Consider the following 18242-nt stretch of genomic DNA (forward strand, 5'->3'; position numbering starts at 1 on the left):
ACATGACTGAGGTTTGATTCTGGAACCAAGTGCCCTGGGAATATGACTGAGGTTTGATTCTGAAAACCATTGGCCTGGGAACATGAGTGATGTTAGATTGTGGAATCCTGTGGCCTGGGAACATGACATCGGTTTGGATTCTGGTACCCTGTTGCCTGGGAACATGAAATCGGTTGGATTGTGGAAACTTGTGGTCTGGGAATATGACTGAGGTTTGATGGTGGTACCTTATGTCCTGGCAACACGACTGAGGTTTGAATCTGGATCCCTGTGGTCTGGGAACATGACTGAGGCGTATTCTGGAATCCTGTGGCCTGGGAACATGACATCTGTTTAGATTGTGGAATACTGTGCCCTGGGAAACTGACTGAGGCTTGGTTATGGAACCCTGTGGACTGGGAACATGACTGAGGATTTATTCTGGAACCCTGTAGCCTGGGAACATAACGGAGGATTGATTCTGAAACGCTGTGGCCTGTGAACATGACATCGGTGGATTCTGGAACCCTGTGGCCTGGGAACATGAGAACGGTTTGATTCTGGAAGCCTGTTACCTGGGAACATGTCTGAGGTTTGATGGTGGAAACCTGTGGCCTGGCAACATGACTGAGTTTTGTTTCTGGAACCCTGTTCCCTCGGAATATGACTGAGGTTTGGTTCTGGACACCTTTGTCCTGGGAACATGACTGAGGTTTGATTTTGGAACCCTGTGGCCTGCGAACATGACTTAGGTTTGAATCTGGAACCATGTGTCCTGGGAACTTGACTGAGGTTTGATGGCAGAAACCTGTGGCCTGGCTACAGGACTGCGGTTTGCTGGTGGAATCCTGTGGCCTGGCAAGATGACTTAGGTTTGATTGTGGAACACTCTGGCCTGGGAACATGACTTAGGCTTGATGGTAGAACCGTGGCCTGGCAACAGGACTGAGGTTTGATTGTGGAACCCTCTGCCCTGGAAATATGACTGAGGCCTGGTACTGGAAACCCATGGCCTGGGAACTTGTCATTGGTTTGATTCTGGAACCCTGTGTCCTGGGAACATGATTGAGGTTTGATGGAGGAACCCTGTAGCCTGGGAACATGACTGAGGTTTGAGGGTGGTACCCTGTGGCCTGGCAACATGACTGAGGCTTGATTCTGGAACCATGTGTTTGGGAACTTGACATTGGTTTGATTCTGGAACCCTGTTTCCTGGGAACATGACTGAGGTTTGATGGTTGAACCCTGTGGCCTGGCAAAATGAAAGAGGTTTGATTGTGGAACCCTCAGGCTTGGGAACAAGACTGAGCCTTGATGGTGGAACCCTGTGGCCTGGCAACAGGACTGAGGTTTGGTGGTGGCATCCTGTGGCCTGGCAAGATGACTTAGGTTTGATTGTGGAACACTGTGGCCTGGGAACATGACTGAGGCTTGATGGTGGAACCGTGGCCTGGCAACAGGACTGAGGTTTGATATTGGAACCCTTTGGCCTGGGAATATGACTGAGGTTTAATTGTGGAACCCTGTGGCCTGGGAATATGAGTGAGGCTTGATTCTGGAACCCTGTGGCCTGGGAACATGACTGGGGTTTTATTTTTGAAACCTGTGTCCAGGGAACATGACTGAGGTTTGATTCTGGAACCCTGTGTCCTGCGAACATGACTGAGGTTTGATTCTGGAACCAAGTGCCCTGGGAATATGACTGAGGTTTGATTCTGAAAACCATTGGCCTGGGAACATGAGTAATGTTAGATTGTGGAATCCTGTGGCCTGGCAACATGAAATCGGTTTGGATTCTGGTACCCTGTTGCCTGGGAACATGAAATCGGTTGGATTCTGGAAACCTGTGGTCTGGGAATATGACTGAGGTTTGATGGTGGTACCCTATGTCCTGGCAACATGACTGAGGTTTGATTCTGGATCCCTGTGGCCTGGGAACATGACTGAGGCGTGATTCTGGAAACCTGTGGCCTGGGAACATGACATCTGTTTAGATTGTGGAATACTGTGCCCTGGGAATCTGACTGAGGCTTGGTTCTGGAACCCTGTGGACTGGGAACATGCCTGAGGTTTTATTCTGGAACCCTGTGGCCTGGGTACATGACATCGGTGGATTCTGGAACCCTATGGCCTGGGAACATGAGAACGGTTTGATTCTGGAAACCTGTGGCCTGGGAACATAACTGAGGATTGATTTTGGAACCCTGTGGCCTGGGAACATGAAATCGGTGGATTCTGGAACCCTGTGACCTGGGAACATGAGAACGGTTTGATTCTGGAACCCTGTGGACTGGGAACATGACTGAGGTTTTATTCTGGACACCTGTGTCCTTGGAACATGACTGAGGTTTGAATGTGGAACCATGTGTCCTGAGTATTTGACTGAGGTTTGATTCTGGATACCTGTGGCCTGTGAAAATGACTGAGGTTTCATTGTGGAAATATGTGGCCTGGGATCTTGAGTGAGGTTTGATGGTGGAACACTCTGGCCTGGCAAAATGACTGAGACTTGATTCTGGAACCCTGTGGCCTGCAAACTTGACTGAGGTTTGATGGCAGAAACCTGTGGACTGGCAACATGACTGAGGTTTGATTGTGGAACCCTGTGCCCTGGAAACATGACTGCGGCCTGGTACTGGAAACCCATGGCCAGGGAACTGGACTTTTGTTTGATTCTGGAACCCTGTGTCCTGGGAACATGATTGAGGTTTGATTCTGGAAACCATTGGTCTGCGAACATGACTGATGTTAGATTGTGGAATCCTGTGGCCCGGGAACATGACTGAGGTTTGATGGTTGAACCCTGTGTCCTGGCAACATGACAGAGGTTTGATTGTGGAACCCTCAGGCTTGGGAACATGACTGAGGCTTGATAGTGCAAGCCTGTGGCCTGGCAACAGGACTGAGGTTAGATGGTGGAATCCTGTGGCCTGGCAAGATGACTTAGGTTTGACTGTAGAACACTCTGGCCTGGGAACATGACTGAGGTTTCATTGTGGAAATATGTGTCCTGGGATCATGAGTGAGGTTTGATGGTGGAACACTCTGGCCTGGCAAAATGACGGAGGCTTGATTCTGGAACCCTGTGGCCTGGGAACTTGACTGAGGTTTGATGGAAGAAACCTGTGGACTGGCAACATGACTGACGTTTGATTGTGGAACCCTGTGCCCTGGAAACATGACTGTGGCCTGGTGCTGGAAACCCATGGCCTGGGAACTTGACATTGGTTTGATTCTGGAACCAAGTGCCCTGGGAACCTGATTGAGGTTTGATTCTGGAAACCATTGGTCTGGGAACATGACTGATGTTAGATTGTGGAATTCGGTGGCCTGGGAACATGACTGAGGTTTGATGGAGGAACCCTGTGGCCTGGGAACATGAGTGAGGTTTGATGGTGGTACCTTGTGGCCTGGCAACATGACTGCGGCTTGATTCTGGAACCCTGTGGCCTGGCAACAGGACTGCGGTTTGATGGTGGAATCCTGTGGCCTGGGAACATGACATCGGTTTGGATTCTGGTACCCTGTTGCCTGGGAGCATGAAATCAGTTGGATTCTGGAAACCTGTGGTCTGGGAATATGACTGAGGTTTGATGGTGGTACCCTATGTCCTGGCAACACGACTGAGGCTTGATTCTGGAACCCTGTGGCCTGGGAACTTGACTGAGGTTTGATGGCAGAAACCTGTGGACTGGCAACATGACTGAGGTTTGATTGTGGAACCCTGGGCCCTGGAAACATGACTGAGGCCTGGTACTGTCAACCCATGGCCTGGGAACTGGACATTGGTTTGATTCTGAAATCCTGTGTCCTGGGAACATGATTGAGGTTTGATGGAGGAACCCTGTGGCCTGGGAACATGACTGAGGTTTGATGGTGGTACCCTGTGGCCTCGCAACATGACTGCGGCTTGATTCTGGAACCCTGTGGCCTGGGAACTTGAATGTGGTTTGATCGCAGAAACCTGTGGACTGGCAACATGACTGAGGTTTGATGGTGGAACCCTGTGCACTGGGGTCATGACTGAGGTTAGATTGTGGAGCGCTCAGGCTTGGGAACATGACTAAGGCTTGATGGTGGAACCCTGTGGCCTCGCAACAGGACTGAGGTTTGCTGGTGGAACCCTTTGGCCTGGGAACATGACATCTGTTTAGATTGCGGAATACTGTGCCCTGGGAAACTGACTGAGGCTTGGTTCTGGAACCCTGTGGACTGGGAACATGACTGAGGTTTTATTCTGGAAGCCTGTAGCCTGAGAACATAACTGAGGATTGATTCTGGAACCCTGTGGCCCGGAAACATGACATCGATTGGTTTCTGGAACCCTATGGCATGGGAACATGGCTGAAGTTTGATTGTGGAACCCTCAGGTTTGGGAACATGACTGAGGCTTGATGGTGGAACCGTGGCCTGGCAACAGGACTGAGGTTTGATATTGGAACCCTTTGGCCTGGGAATATGACTGAGGTTTAATTGTGGAACCCTGTGGCCTGGCAATATGAGTGAGGCTTGATTCTGGAACCCTGTGGCCTGGGAACATGACTGGGGTTTTATTTTTGAAACCTGTGTCCAGGGAACATGACTGAGGTTTGATTCTGGAACCCTGTGTCCTGCGAACATGACTGAGGTTTGATTCTGGAACCAAGTGCCCTGGGAATATGACTGAGGTTTGATTCTGAAAACCATTGGCCTGGGAACATGAGTGATGTTAGATTGTGGAATCCTGTGGCCTGGGAACATGACATCGGTTTGGATTCTGGTACCCTGTTGCCTGGGAACATGAAATCGGTTGGATTGTGGAAACTTGTGGCCTGGGAATATGACTGAGGTTTGATGGTGGTACCCTATGTCCTGGCAACACGACTGAGGTTTGAATCTGGATCCCTGTGGTCTGGGAACATGACTGAGGCGTATTCTGGAATCCTGTGGCCTGGGAACATGACATCTGTTTAGATTGTGGAATACTGTGCCCTGGGAAACTGACTGAGGCTTGGTTATGGAACCCTGTGGACTGGGAACATGACTGAGGATTTATTCTGGAACCCTGTAGCCTGGGAACATAACGGAGGATTGATTCTGAAACGCTGTGGCCTGTGAACATGACATCGGTGGATTCTGGAACCCTGTGGCCTGGGAACATGAGAACGGTTTGATTCTGGAAGCCTGTTACCTGGGAACATGTCTGAGGTTTGATGGTGGAAACCTGTGGCCTGGCAACATGACTGAGTTTTGTTTCTGGAACCCTGTTCCCTCGGAATATGACTGAGGTTTGGTTCTGGACACCTTTGTCCTGGGAACATGACTGAGGTTTGATTTTGGAACCCTGTGGCCTGCGAACATGACTTAGGTTTGAATCTGGAACCATGTGTCCTGGGAACTTGACTGAGGTTTGATGGCAGAAACCTGTGGCCTGGCTACAGGACTGCGGTTTGCTGGTGGAATCCTGTGGCCTGGCAAGATGACTTAGGTTTGATTGTGGAACACTCTGGCCTGGGAACATGACTTAGGCTTGATGGTAGAACCGTGGCCTGGCAACAGGACTGAGGTTTGATTGTGGAACCCTCTGCCCTGGAAATATGACTGAGGCCTGGTACTGGAAACCCATGGCCTGGGAACTTGTCATTGGTTTGATTCTGGAACCCTGTGTCCTGGGAACATGATTGAGGTTTGATGGAGGAACCCTGTAGCCTGGGAACATGACTGAGGTTTGAGGGTGGTACCCTGTGGCCTGGCAACATGACTGAGGCTTGATTCTGGAACCATGTGTTTGGGAACTTGACATTGGTTTGATTCTGGAACCCTGTTTCCTGGGAACATGACTGAGGTTTGATGGTTGAACCCTGTGGCCTGGCAAAATGAAAGAGGTTTGATTGTGGAACCCTCAGGCTTGGGAACAAGACTGAGCCTTGATGGTGGAACCCTGTGGCCTGGCAACAGGACTGAGGTTTGGTGGTGGCATCCTGTGGCCTGGCAAGATGACTTAGGTTTGATTGTGGAACACTGTGGCCTGGGAACATGACTGAGGCTTGATGGTGGAACCGTGGCCTGGCAACAGGACTGAGGTTTGATATTGGAACCCTTTGGCCTGGGAATATGACTGAGGTTTAATTGTGGAACCCTGTGGCCTGGGAATATGAGTGAGGCTTGATTCTGGAACCCTGTGGCCTGGGAACATGACTGGGGTTTTATTTTTGAAACCTGTGTCCAGGGAACATGACTGAGGTTTGATTCTGGAACCCTGTGTCCTGCGAACATGACTGAGGTTTGATTCTGGAACCAAGTGCCCTGGGAATATGACTGAGGTTTGATTCTGAAAACCATTGGCCTGGGAACATGAGTAATGTTAGATTGTGGAATCCTGTGGCCTGGCAACATGAAATCGGTTTGGATTCTGGTACCCTGTTGCCTGGGAACATGAAATCGGTTGGATTCTGGAAACCTGTGGTCTGGGAATATGACTGAGGTTTGATGGTGGTACCCTATGTCCTGGCAACATGACTGAGGTTTGATTCTGGATCCCTGTGGCCTGGGAACATGACTGAGGCGTGATTCTGGAAACCTGTGGCCTGGGAACATGACATCTGTTTAGATTGTGGAATACTGTGCCCTGGGAATCTGACTGAGGCTTGGTTCTGGAACCCTGTGGACTGGGAACATGCCTGAGGTTTTATTCTGGAACCCTGTGGCCTGGGTACATGACATCGGTGGATTCTGGAACCCTATGGCCTGGGAACATGAGAACGGTTTGATTCTGGAAACCTGTGGCCTGGGAACATAACTGAGGATTGATTTTGGAACCCTGTGGCCTGGGAACATGAAATCGGTGGATTCTGGAACCCTGTGACCTGGGAACATGAGAACGGTTTGATTCTGGAACCCTGTGGACTGGGAACATGACTGAGGTTTTATTCTGGACACCTGTGTCCTTGGAACATGACTGAGGTTTGAATGTGGAACCATGTGTCCTGAGTATTTGACTGAGGTTTGATTCTGGATACCTGTGGCCTGTGAAAATGACTGAGGTTTCATTGTGGAAATATGTGGCCTGGGATCTTGAGTGAGGTTTGATGGTGGAACACTCTGGCCTGGCAAAATGACTGAGACTTGATTCTGGAACCCTGTGGCCTGCAAACTTGACTGAGGTTTGATGGCAGAAACCTGTGGACTGGCAACATGACTGAGGTTTGATTGTGGAACCCTGTGCCCTGGAAACATGACTGCGGCCTGGTACTGGAAACCCATGGCCAGGGAACTGGACTTTTGTTTGATTCTGGAACCCTGTGTCCTGGGAACATGATTGAGGTTTGATTCTGGAAACCATTGGTCTGCGAACATGACTGATGTTAGATTGTGGAATCCTGTGGCCCGGGAACATGACTGAGGTTTGATGGTTGAACCCTGTGTCCTGGCAACATGACAGAGGTTTGATTGTGGAACCCTCAGGCTTGGGAACATGACTGAGGCTTGATAGTGCAAGCCTGTGGCCTGGCAACAGGACTGAGGTTAGATGGTGGAATCCTGTGGCCTGGCAAGATGACTTAGGTTTGACTGTAGAACACTCTGGCCTGGGAACATGACTGAGGTTTCATTGTGGAAATATGTGTCCTGGGATCATGAGTGAGGTTTGATGGTGGAACACTCTGGCCTGGCAAAATGACGGAGGCTTGATTCTGGAACCCTGTGGCCTGGGAACTTGACTGAGGTTTGATGGAAGAAACCTGTGGACTGGCAACATGACTGACGTTTGATTGTGGAACCCTGTGCCCTGGAAACATGACTGTGGCCTGGTGCTGGAAACCCATGGCCTGGGAACTTGACATTGGTTTGATTCTGGAACCAAGTGCCCTGGGAACCTGATTGAGGTTTGATTCTGGAAACCATTGGTCTGGGAACATGACTGATGTTAGATTGTGGAATTCGGTGGCCTGGGAACATGACTGAGGTTTGATGGAGGAACCCTGTGGCCTGGGAACATGAGTGAGGTTTGATAGTGGTACCTTGTGGCCTGGCAACATGACTGCGGCTTGATTCTGGAACCCTGTGGCCTGGCAACAGGACTGCGGTTTGATGGTGGAATCCTGTGGCCTGGCAAGAAGACTTAGGTTTGATTCTGGAACACTATGGCCTGGGAACATGACTGAGGCTTGACGGTGGAACCGTGGCCTGGCAACAGGACTGAGGTTTGATTGTGGAACCCTTTGGTCTGGGAATATGACTGAGGTTTAATTGTGGAACCCTCTGGCCTGGGAATATGAGTGAGGCTTGATTTTGGAACCCTGTGTCCAGGGAACATGACTGAGGTTTGATTCTAGATCACTGTGTCCTGGGAACATGACTGAGGTTTGATTCTGGAACCAAGTGCCCTGGGAATATGACTGAGGTTTGATTCTGAAAACCATTGGCCTGGGAACATGACTGATGTTAGATTGTGGAATCCTGTGGCCTGGGAACATGACATCGGTTTGGATTCTGGTACCCTGTTGCCTGGGAACATGAAATCGGTTGGATTCTGGAAACCTGTGGTCTGGGAATATGACTGAGGTTTGATGGTGGTACCCTATGTCCTGGCAACACGACTGAGGCTTGATTCTGGAACCCTGTGGCCTGGGAACTTGACTGAGGTTTGATGGCAGAAACCTGTGGACTGGCAACATGACTGAGGTTTGATTGTGGAACCCTGGGCCCTGGAAACATGACTGAGGCCTGGTACTGTCAACCCATGGCCTGGGAACTTGACATTGGTTTGATTCTGGAATCCTGTGTCCTGGGAACATGATTGAGGTTTGATGGAGGAACCCTGTTGCCTGGGAACATGACTGAGGTTTGATGGTGGTACCCTGTGGCCTGGCAACATGACTGAGGCTTGATTCTGGAACCCTGTGGCCTGTGAACTTGAATGTGGTTTGATCGCAGAAACCTGTGGACTGGCAACATGACTGAGGTTTGATGGTGGAACCCTGTGCACTGGGCACATGACATTGGTTTGATTCAGGAACCCTCTTTCCTGGGAACATGACTGAGGTTTAATTGTTGAACCCTTTGGCCTGGCAACATGCCTGAGGATTGATTGTGGAACGCTCAGTCTTGGGAACATGACTGAGGCTTGATGATGGAACCCTGTGGCCTCGGAACAGGACTGAGGTTTGCTGGTGGAACCCTGTGGCCTGGGAACATGACTGAGGCTTGATTCTGGAACCCTGTGGCCTGGGAACTTGAATTTGGTTTGATCGCAGAAACCTGTGGACTGGCAACATGCCTGAGGTTTGAATGTGGAACCCTGTGGCCTCGGAACATGACTGAGGTTTGATTCTGGAACCATGTATCCTGGGAATATGAGTGAGGTTTGATTCTGGATACCTGTGGCATGGGAAAATGACTGAGGTTTCATTGTGGAAATATGTGGCCTGGGATCATGAGTGAGGTTTGATGGAGGAACCCTGTGGCCTGGGAACATGACTGAGGTTTAATGGTGGTACCCTGTGGCCTGGCAACATGATTCAGGCTTGATTCTGGAACCCTGTGGCCTGGGAACTTGAATGTGGTTTGATCGCTGAAACCTGTGGACTGGCAACATGACTGAGGCTTGATGGTGGAAGCCTGTGGCCTGGCAACAGGACTGAGGTTTGCTGGTGGAACCCTGTGGCCTGGGAACATGACATCAGTTTGGAATCTGGTACTCTGTTGCCTGGGAACATGAAATCGTTTTGATTCTGGAAACCTGTGGCCTGGGAATATGACTGAGGTTTGATGGTTGTACCCTATGGCCTGGCAACGTGACTGAGGTTTGATTCTGGATCCCTGTGGCCTGGGAACATGACTGAGGCGTGATTCTGGAAACCTGTGAACTGGGAACATGCCATCTGTTTAGATTGTGGAATACTGTACACTGGGAACCTGACTGAGGCTTGGTTCTGGAACCCTGTGGCCTGGGAACATGAGTGAGGTTTTATGCTGGAAGCCTGTAGCCTGGGAACATAACTGAGGATTGATTCTGGAACCCTGTGGCCTGGGAACATGACATCGGTTGGATTCTGGAATCCTGTGGCATAGGAACATGGCTGAGGTTTGATTGTGGAACCCTCAGGCTTGGGAACATGACTGAGGCTTGATAGAGGAAGCCTGTGGCCTGGCAACAGGACTGAGGTTTGATGGTGGAATCCTGTGGCCTGGCAAGATGACTTAGGTTTGATTGTGGAACACTCTGGCCTGGGAACATGACTGAGGTTTCATTGTGGAAATATGTGTCCTGGGATCATGAGTGAGGTTTGATGGTGGAACACTCTGGCCTGGCAAAATGACTGAGGCTTGATTCTGGAACCCTGTGGCCTGGGAACTTGACTGAGGTTTGATGGAAGAAACCTGTGGACTGGCAACATGACTGACGTTTGATTGTGGAACCCTGTGCCCTGGAAATATGACTGTGGCCTGGTGCTGGAAACCCATGGCCTAGGAACTTGACATTGGTTTGATTCTGGAACCAAGTGCCCTGGGAATATGACTGAGGTTTGACTCTGGAAATCTGTGGCCTGGGAACTTGTACTGAGGTTTGATGGCAGAAACCTGTGGACTGGAAACATGACTGAGGTTTGATTGTGGAACCCTGTGCCCTGGAAACATGACTGAGGCCTGGTACTGGAAACCCATGGCCTGGGAACTTGACATTGGTTTGATTCTGCAATCCTGTGTCCTGGGAACATGATTGAGGTTTGATGGAGGAACCCTGTGGCCTGGGAACATGACTGAGGTTTAATGGTGGTACCCTTTGGCCTGGCAACATGACTGTGGCTTGATTCTGGAACCCTGTGGCCTGGGAACTTGAATGTGGTTTGATCGCAGAAACCTGTGGACTGGCAACATGACTGAGGTTTGATGGTGGAACCCTGTGCACTGGGCATATGACATTCGTTTGAATCTGGAACCCTGTTTCCTGGGAACATGACTGAGGCTTGATGATGGAACCCTGTGGCCTCGGAACAGGACTGAGGTTTGCTGGTGGAACCCTGTGGCCTGGGAACATGACTGAGGTTTGATTCTGGAACCCTGTGGCCTGGGAACTTGAATGTGGTTTGATCGCAGAAACCTGTGGACTGGCAACATGCCTGAGGTTTGAATGTGGAACCCTGTGGCCTAGGAACATGACTGAGGTTTGATTCTGGAACCATGTGTCCTGGGAATATGAGTGAGGTTTGATTCTGGATACCTGTGGCATGGGAAAATGACTGAGGTTTCATTGTGGAAATATGTGGCCTGGGATCATGAGTGAGGTTTGATGGAGGAACCCTGTGGCCTGGGAACATGACTGAGGTTTGATGGTGGTACCCTGTGGCCTGGCAACATGACTGAGGCTTGATTCTGGAACCCTGTGGCCTGGGAACTTGAATGTGGTTTGATCGCTGAAACCTGTGGACTGGCAACATGACTGAGGTTTGATGGTGGAACCCTGTGCACTGGGAACATGACTGAGGCCTGATACTGGAACCCAGTGGCCTGGGAACATGACATTGGTTTGATTCTGGAACCCTGTTTCCTGGGAATATGACTGAGGTTTGATGGTTGAACCCTGTGGCCGGGCAACATGACTGAGGTTTAATTCTGGACACCTTTGTCCTGGGAACATGACTGAGGATTGATTTTGGAACCATGTGTCCTGGGAATATGACTGAGGTTTGATTCTGGAAATCTGTGGCCTGGGAACTTGACTGAGGTTTGATGGCAGAAACTTTGGACTGGTAACATGAATGAGGTTTGATTGTGGAACCCTGTGCCCTGGAAACATGACTGAGGCCTGGTACTGGAAACTCATGGCCTGGGAACTTGACATTGGTTTGATTCTGGAATCCTGTGTCCTGGGAATATAATTGAGGTTTGATGGAGGAACCCTATGGCCTGGGAACATGACTGATGTTTGATGGTGAAACTCTGTGGCCTGGCAACATGACTGAGGCTTGATTCTGGAACCCTGTGGCCTGGGAACTTGAATGTGGTTTGATCGCAGAAACCTGTGGACTGGCAACATGACTGAGGTTTGATGGTGGAAGCCTGTGCACTGGGAACATGACATTGGTTTGATTCTGGAACCCTGTTTCCTGGGAACATGACTGAGGTTTGATGGTTGAACCCTGTGGCCTGGCAACAGGACTGAGGTTTGCTGGTGGAACCCTGTGGCCTGGGAACATGACATCAGTTTGGAATCTGGTACTCTGTTGCATGGGAACATGAAATCGGTTTGATTCTGGAAACCTGTGGCCTGGGAATATGACTGAGGTTTGATGGTTGTACCCTATGGCCTGGCAACGTGACTGAGGTTTGATTCTGGATCCCTGTGGCCTGGGAACATGACTGAGGCGTGATTCTGGAAAACTGTGACCTGGGAACATGACATCTGTTTAGATTGTGGAATACTGTGCCCTGGGAACCTGACTGAGGCTTGGTTCTGGAACCCTGTGGACTGGGAACATGAGTGAGGTTTTATGCTGGAAGCCTGTAGACTGGGAACATAACTGAGATTTGATTCTGGAACCCTGTGGCCTGGGAACATGACATCGGTTGGATTCTGGAACCCTGTGGCATGGGAACATGGTTGAGGTTTGATTGTGGAACCCTCAGGCATGGGAACATGACTTAGGCTTGATAGTGGAAGCCTGTGGCCTGGCAACAGGACTGAGGTTTGATGGTGGAATCCTGTGGCCTGGCAAGATGACTTAGGTTTGATTGTGGAACACTCTGGCCTGGGAACATGACTGAGGTTTCATTGTGGAAATATGTGTCCTGGGATCATGAGTGAGGTTTGATGGTGGAACACTCTGGCCTGGCAAAATGACTGAGGCTTGATTCCGGAACCCTGTGGCCTGGGAACTTGACTGAGGTTTGATGGAAGAAACCTGTGGACTGGCAACATGACTGACATTTGATTGTGGAACCCTGTGCCCTGGAAACATGACTGTGGCCTGGTGCTGGAAACCCATGGCCTGGGAACTTGACATTGGTTTGATTCTGGAACCAAGTGCCCTGGGAACATGATTGAGGTTTGATTCTGGAAACCATTGGTCTGGGAACATGACTGATGTTAGATTGTGGAATTCGGTGGCCTGGGAACATGACTGAGGTTTGATGGAGGAACCCTGTGGCCTGGGAACATGACTGCGGCTTGATTGTGGAAACCTGTGGCCTGGCAACAGGACTGCGGTTTGACGGTGGAATCCTGTGGCCTGGCAAGATGACTTAGGTTTGATTGTGGAACACTCTGGCCTGGGACCATGACTGAGGCTTGATGGTGGAACCGTGGCCTGGCAACAGGACTGAGGTTTGATTGTGGAACACTTTGGCCTGGGAATATGACTGAGGTTAAATTGTGGAAACCTGTGGCCTGGGAATATGAGTGAGGCTTCATTCTGGAAACCTTTGTCCTGGCAACATGACTGAGGTTTGATATTGGAACCCTGTGGCCTGCGAACATGACTGAGGTTTGATTCTGGAAACATGTGCCCTGGGAATATGACTGAGGTTTGATTCTGGAAATCTGTGGCCTGGGAACGTGACTGAGGTTTGATGGCAGAAACCTGTGGACTGGCAACATGACTGAGGTTTGATGGTGGAACCCTGTGGCCTGGGAACATGACTGAGGTTTGATGGTGGTACCCTGTGGCCTCGCAATATGACTGAGGCTTGATTCTGGAACCCTGTGGCCTGGGAACTTGAATGTGGTTTGATCGCAGAAAACTGTGGACTGGCAACATGACTGAGGTTTGATGGTGGAAGCCTGTGGCCTGGGAAAATGACATCAGTTTGGAATCTGGTACTCTGTTGCCTGGGAACATGAAATAGGTTTGATTCTGGAAACCTGTGGCGTGGGAATATGACTGAGGTTTTATTCTGGAACCCTGTGTCGTAGGAACATGACTGAGGTTTGATTCTGGAACCAAGTGCCCTGGGAATATGACTGAGGTTTGATTCTGAAAACCATTGGCCTGGGAACATGAGTGATGTTAGATTGTGGAATCCTGTGGCCTGGGAACATGACATCGGTTTGGATTCTGGTACCCTGTTGCCTGGGAACATGAAATCGGTTGGATTGTGGAAACTTGTGGTCTGGGAATATGACTGAGGTTTGATGGTGGTACCTTATGTCCTGGCAACACGACTGAGGTTTGAATCTGGATCCCTGTGGTCTGGGAACATGACTGAGGCGTATTCTGGAATCCTGTGGCCTGGGAACATGACATCTGTTTAGATTGTGGAATACTGTGCCCTGGGAAACTGACTGAGGCTTGGTTATGGAACCCTGTGGACTGGGAACATGACTGAGGATTTATTCTGGAACCCTGTAGCCTGGGAACATAACGGAGGATTGATTCTGAAACGCTGTGGCCTGTGAACATGACATCGGTGGATTCTGGAACCCTGTGGCCTGGGAACATGAGAACGGTTTGATTCTGGAAGCCTGTTACCTGGGAACATGTCTGAGGTTTGATGGTGGAAACCTGTGGCCTGGCAACATGACTGAGTTTTGTTTCTGGAACCCTGTTCCCTCGGAATATGACTGAGGTTTGGTTCTGGACACCTTTGTCCTGGGAACATGACTGAGGTTTGATTTTGGAACCCTGTGGCCTGCGAACATGACTTAGGTTTGAATCTGGAACCATGTGTCCTGGGAACTTGACTGAGGTTTGATGGCAGAAACCTGTGGCCTGGCTACAGGACTGCGGTTTGCTGGTGGAATCCTGTGGCCTGGCAAGATGACTTAGGTTTGATTGTGGAACACTCTGGCCTGGGAACATGACTTAGGCTTGATGGTAGAACCGTGGCCTGGCAACAGGACTGAGGTTTGATTGTGGAACCCTCTGCCCTGGAAATATGACTGAGGCCTGGTACTGGAAACCCATGGCCTGGGAACTTGTCATTGGTTTGATTCTGGAACCCTGTGTCCTGGGAACATGATTGAGGTTTGATGGAGGAACCCTGTAGCCTGGGAACATGACTGAGGTTTGAGGGTGGTACCCTGTGGCCTGGCAACATGACTGAGGCTTGATTCTGGAACCATGTGTTTGGGAACTTGACATTGGTTTGATTCTGGAACCCTGTTTCCTGGGAACATGACTGAGGTTTGATGGTTGAACCCTGTGGCCTGGCAAAATGAAAGAGGTTTGATTGTGGAACCCTCAGGCTTGGGAACAAGACTGAGCCTTGATGGTGGAACCCTGTGGCCTGGCAACAGGACTGAGGTTTGGTGGTGGCATCCTGTGGCCTGGCAAGATGACTTAGGTTTGATTGTGGAACACTGTGGCCTGGGAACATGACTGAGGCTTGATGGTGGAACCGTGGCCTGGCAACAGGACTGAGGTTTGATATTGGAACCCTTTGGCCTGGGAATATGACTGAGGTTTAATTGTGGAACCCTGTGGCCTGGGAATATGAGTGAGGCTTGATTCTGGAACCCTGTGGCCTGGGAACATGACTGGGGTTTTATTTTTGAAACCTGTGTCCAGGGAACATGACTGAGGTTTGATTCTGGAACCCTGTGTCCTGCGAACATGACTGAGGTTTGATTCTGGAACCAAGTGCCCTGGGAATATGACTGAGGTTTGATTCTGAAAACCATTGGCCTGGGAACATGAGTAATGTTAGATTGTGGAATCCTGTGGCCTGGCAACATGAAATCGGTTTGGATTCTGGTACCCTGTTGCCTGGGAACATGAAATCGGTTGGATTCTGGAAACCTGTGGTCTGGGAATATGACTGAGGTTTGATGGTGGTACCCTATGTCCTGGCAACATGACTGAGGTTTGATTCTGGATCCCTGTGGCCTGGGAACATGACTGAGGCGTGATTCTGGAAACCTGTGGCCTGGGAACATGACATCTGTTTAGATTGTGGAATACTGTGCCCTGGGAATCTGACTGAGGCTTGGTTCTGGAACCCTGTGGACTGGGAACATGCCTGAGGTTTTATTCTGGAACCCTGTGGCCTGGGTACATGACATCGGTGGATTCTGGAACCCTATGGCCTGGGAACATGAGAACGGTTTGATTCTGGAAACCTGTGGCCTGGGAACATAACTGAGGATTGATTTTGGAACCCTGTGGCCTGGGAACATGAAATCGGTGGATTCTGGAACCCTGTGACCTGGGAACATGAGAACGGTTTGATTCTGGAACCCTGTGGACTGGGAACATGACTGAGGTTTGATTGTGGAACCCTGTGCCCTGGAAACATGACTGCGGCCTGGTACTGGAAACCCATGGCCAGGGAACTGGACTTTTGTTTGATTCTGGAACCCTGTGTCCTGGGAACATGATTGAGGTTTGATTCTGGAAACCATTGGTCTGCGAACATGACTGATGTTAGATTGTGGAATCCTGTGGCCCGGGAACATGACTGAGGTTTGATGGTTGAACCCTGTGTCCTGGCAACATGACAGAGGTTTGATTGTGGAACCCTCAGGCTTGGGAACATGACTGAGGCTTGATAGTGCAAGCCTGTGGCCTGGCAACAGGACTGAGGTTAGATGGTGGAATCCTGTGGCCTGGCAAGATGACTTAGGTTTGACTGTAGAACACTCTGGCCTGGGAACATGACTGAGGTTTCATTGTGGAAATATGTGTCCTGGGATCATGAGTGAGGTTTGATGGTGGAACACTCTGGCCTGGCAAAATGACGGAGGCTTGATTCTGGAACCCTGTGGCCTGGGAACTTGACTGAGGTTTGATGGAAGAAACCTGTGGACTGGCAACATGACTGACGTTTGATTGTGGAACCCTGTGCCCTGGAAACATGACTGTGGCCTGGTGCTGGAAACCCATGGCCTGGGAACTTGACATTGGTTTGATTCTGGAACCAAGTGCCCTGGGAACCTGATTGAGGTTTGATTCTGGAAACCATTGGTCTGGGAACATGACTGATGTTAGATTGTGGAATTCGGTGGCCTGGGAACATGACTGAGGTTTGATGGAGGAACCCTGTGGCCTGGGAACATGAGTGAGGTTTGATAGTGGTACCTTGTGGCCTGGCAACATGACTGCGGCTTGATTCTGGAACCCTGTGGCCTGGCAACAGGACTGCGGTTTGATGGTGGAATCCTGTGGCCTGGCAAGAAGACTTAGGTTTGATTCTGGAACACTATGGCCTGGGAACATGACTGAGGCTTGACGGTGGAACCGTGGCCTGGCAACAGGACTGAGGTTTGATTGTGGAACCCTTTGGTCTGGGAATATGACTGAGGTTTAATTGTGGAACCCTCTGGCCTGGGAATATGAGTGAGGCTTGATTTTGGAACCCTGTGTCCAGGGAACATGACTGAGGTTTGATTCTAGATCACTGTGTCCTGGGAACATGACTGAGGTTTGATTCTGGAACCAAGTGCCCTGGGAATATGACTGAGGTTTGATTCTGAAAACCATTGGCCTGGGAACATGACTGATGTTAGATTGTGGAATCCTGTGGCCTGGGAACATGACATCGGTTTGGATTCTGGTACCCTGTTGCCTGGGAACATGAAATCGGTTGGATTCTGGAAACCTGTGGTCTGGGAATATGACTGAGGTTTGATGGTGGTACCCTATGTCCTGGCAACACGACTGAGGCTTGATTCTGGAACCCTGTGGCCTGGGAACTTGACTGAGGTTTGATGGCAGAAACCTGTGGACTGGCAACATGACTGAGGTTTGATTGTGGAACCCTGGGCCCTGGAAACATGACTGAGGCCTGGTACTGTCAACCCATGGCCTGGGAACTTGACATTGGTTTGATTCTGGAATCCTGTGTCCTGGGAACATGATTGAGGTTTGATGGAGGAACCCTGTTGCCTGGGAACATGACTGAGGTTTGATGGTGGTACCCTGTGGCCTGGCAACATGACTGAGGCTTGATTCTGGAACCCTGTGGCCTGTGAACTTGAATGTGGTTTGATCGCAGAAACCTGTGGACTGGCAACATGACTGAGGTTTGATGGTGGAACCCTGTGCACTGGGCACATGACATTGGTTTGATTCAGGAACCCTCTTTCCTGGGAACATGACTGAGGTTTAATTGTTGAACCCTTTGGCCTGGCAACATGCCTGAGGATTGATTGTGGAACGCTCAGTCTTGGGAACATGACTGAGGCTTGATGATGGAACCCTGTGGCCTCGGAACAGGACTGAGGTTTGCTGGTGGAACCCTGTGGCCTGGGAACATGACTGAGGCTTGATTCTGGAACCCTGTGGCCTGGGAACTTGAATTTGGTTTGATCGCAGAAACCTGTGGACTGGCAACATGCCTGAGGTTTG

The 18242-nt window shown here is 50.2% G+C and overlaps 1 long non-coding RNA gene across 2 annotated transcripts; it reads left to right on the plus strand.

The window, feature by feature from the left end:
• The first annotated feature begins 11574 nt into the window (after window positions 1-11574).
• Window positions 11575-18009, plus strand: LOC309622233. 2 transcript variants are annotated; one of them, XR_014240614.1, is made up of 3 exons: window positions 11575-12724; window positions 15359-16158; window positions 17838-18009. It is a non-coding gene; the product is annotated as an uncharacterized lncRNA (long non-coding RNA). The 2 variants fall into 2 exon arrangements; XR_014240615.1 differs by having other exon boundaries at window positions 15281-16158; window positions 17838-18008.
• The last annotated feature ends 233 nt before the right edge of the window (window positions 18010-18242 follow it).

The sequence above is a fragment of the Balaenoptera borealis genome, assembly GCF_965194805.1.
Source record: "Balaenoptera borealis genome assembly, contig: HAP1_SCAFFOLD_1868, whole genome shotgun sequence".
NCBI lineage: Eukaryota > Metazoa > Chordata > Mammalia > Artiodactyla > Balaenopteridae > Balaenoptera > Balaenoptera borealis.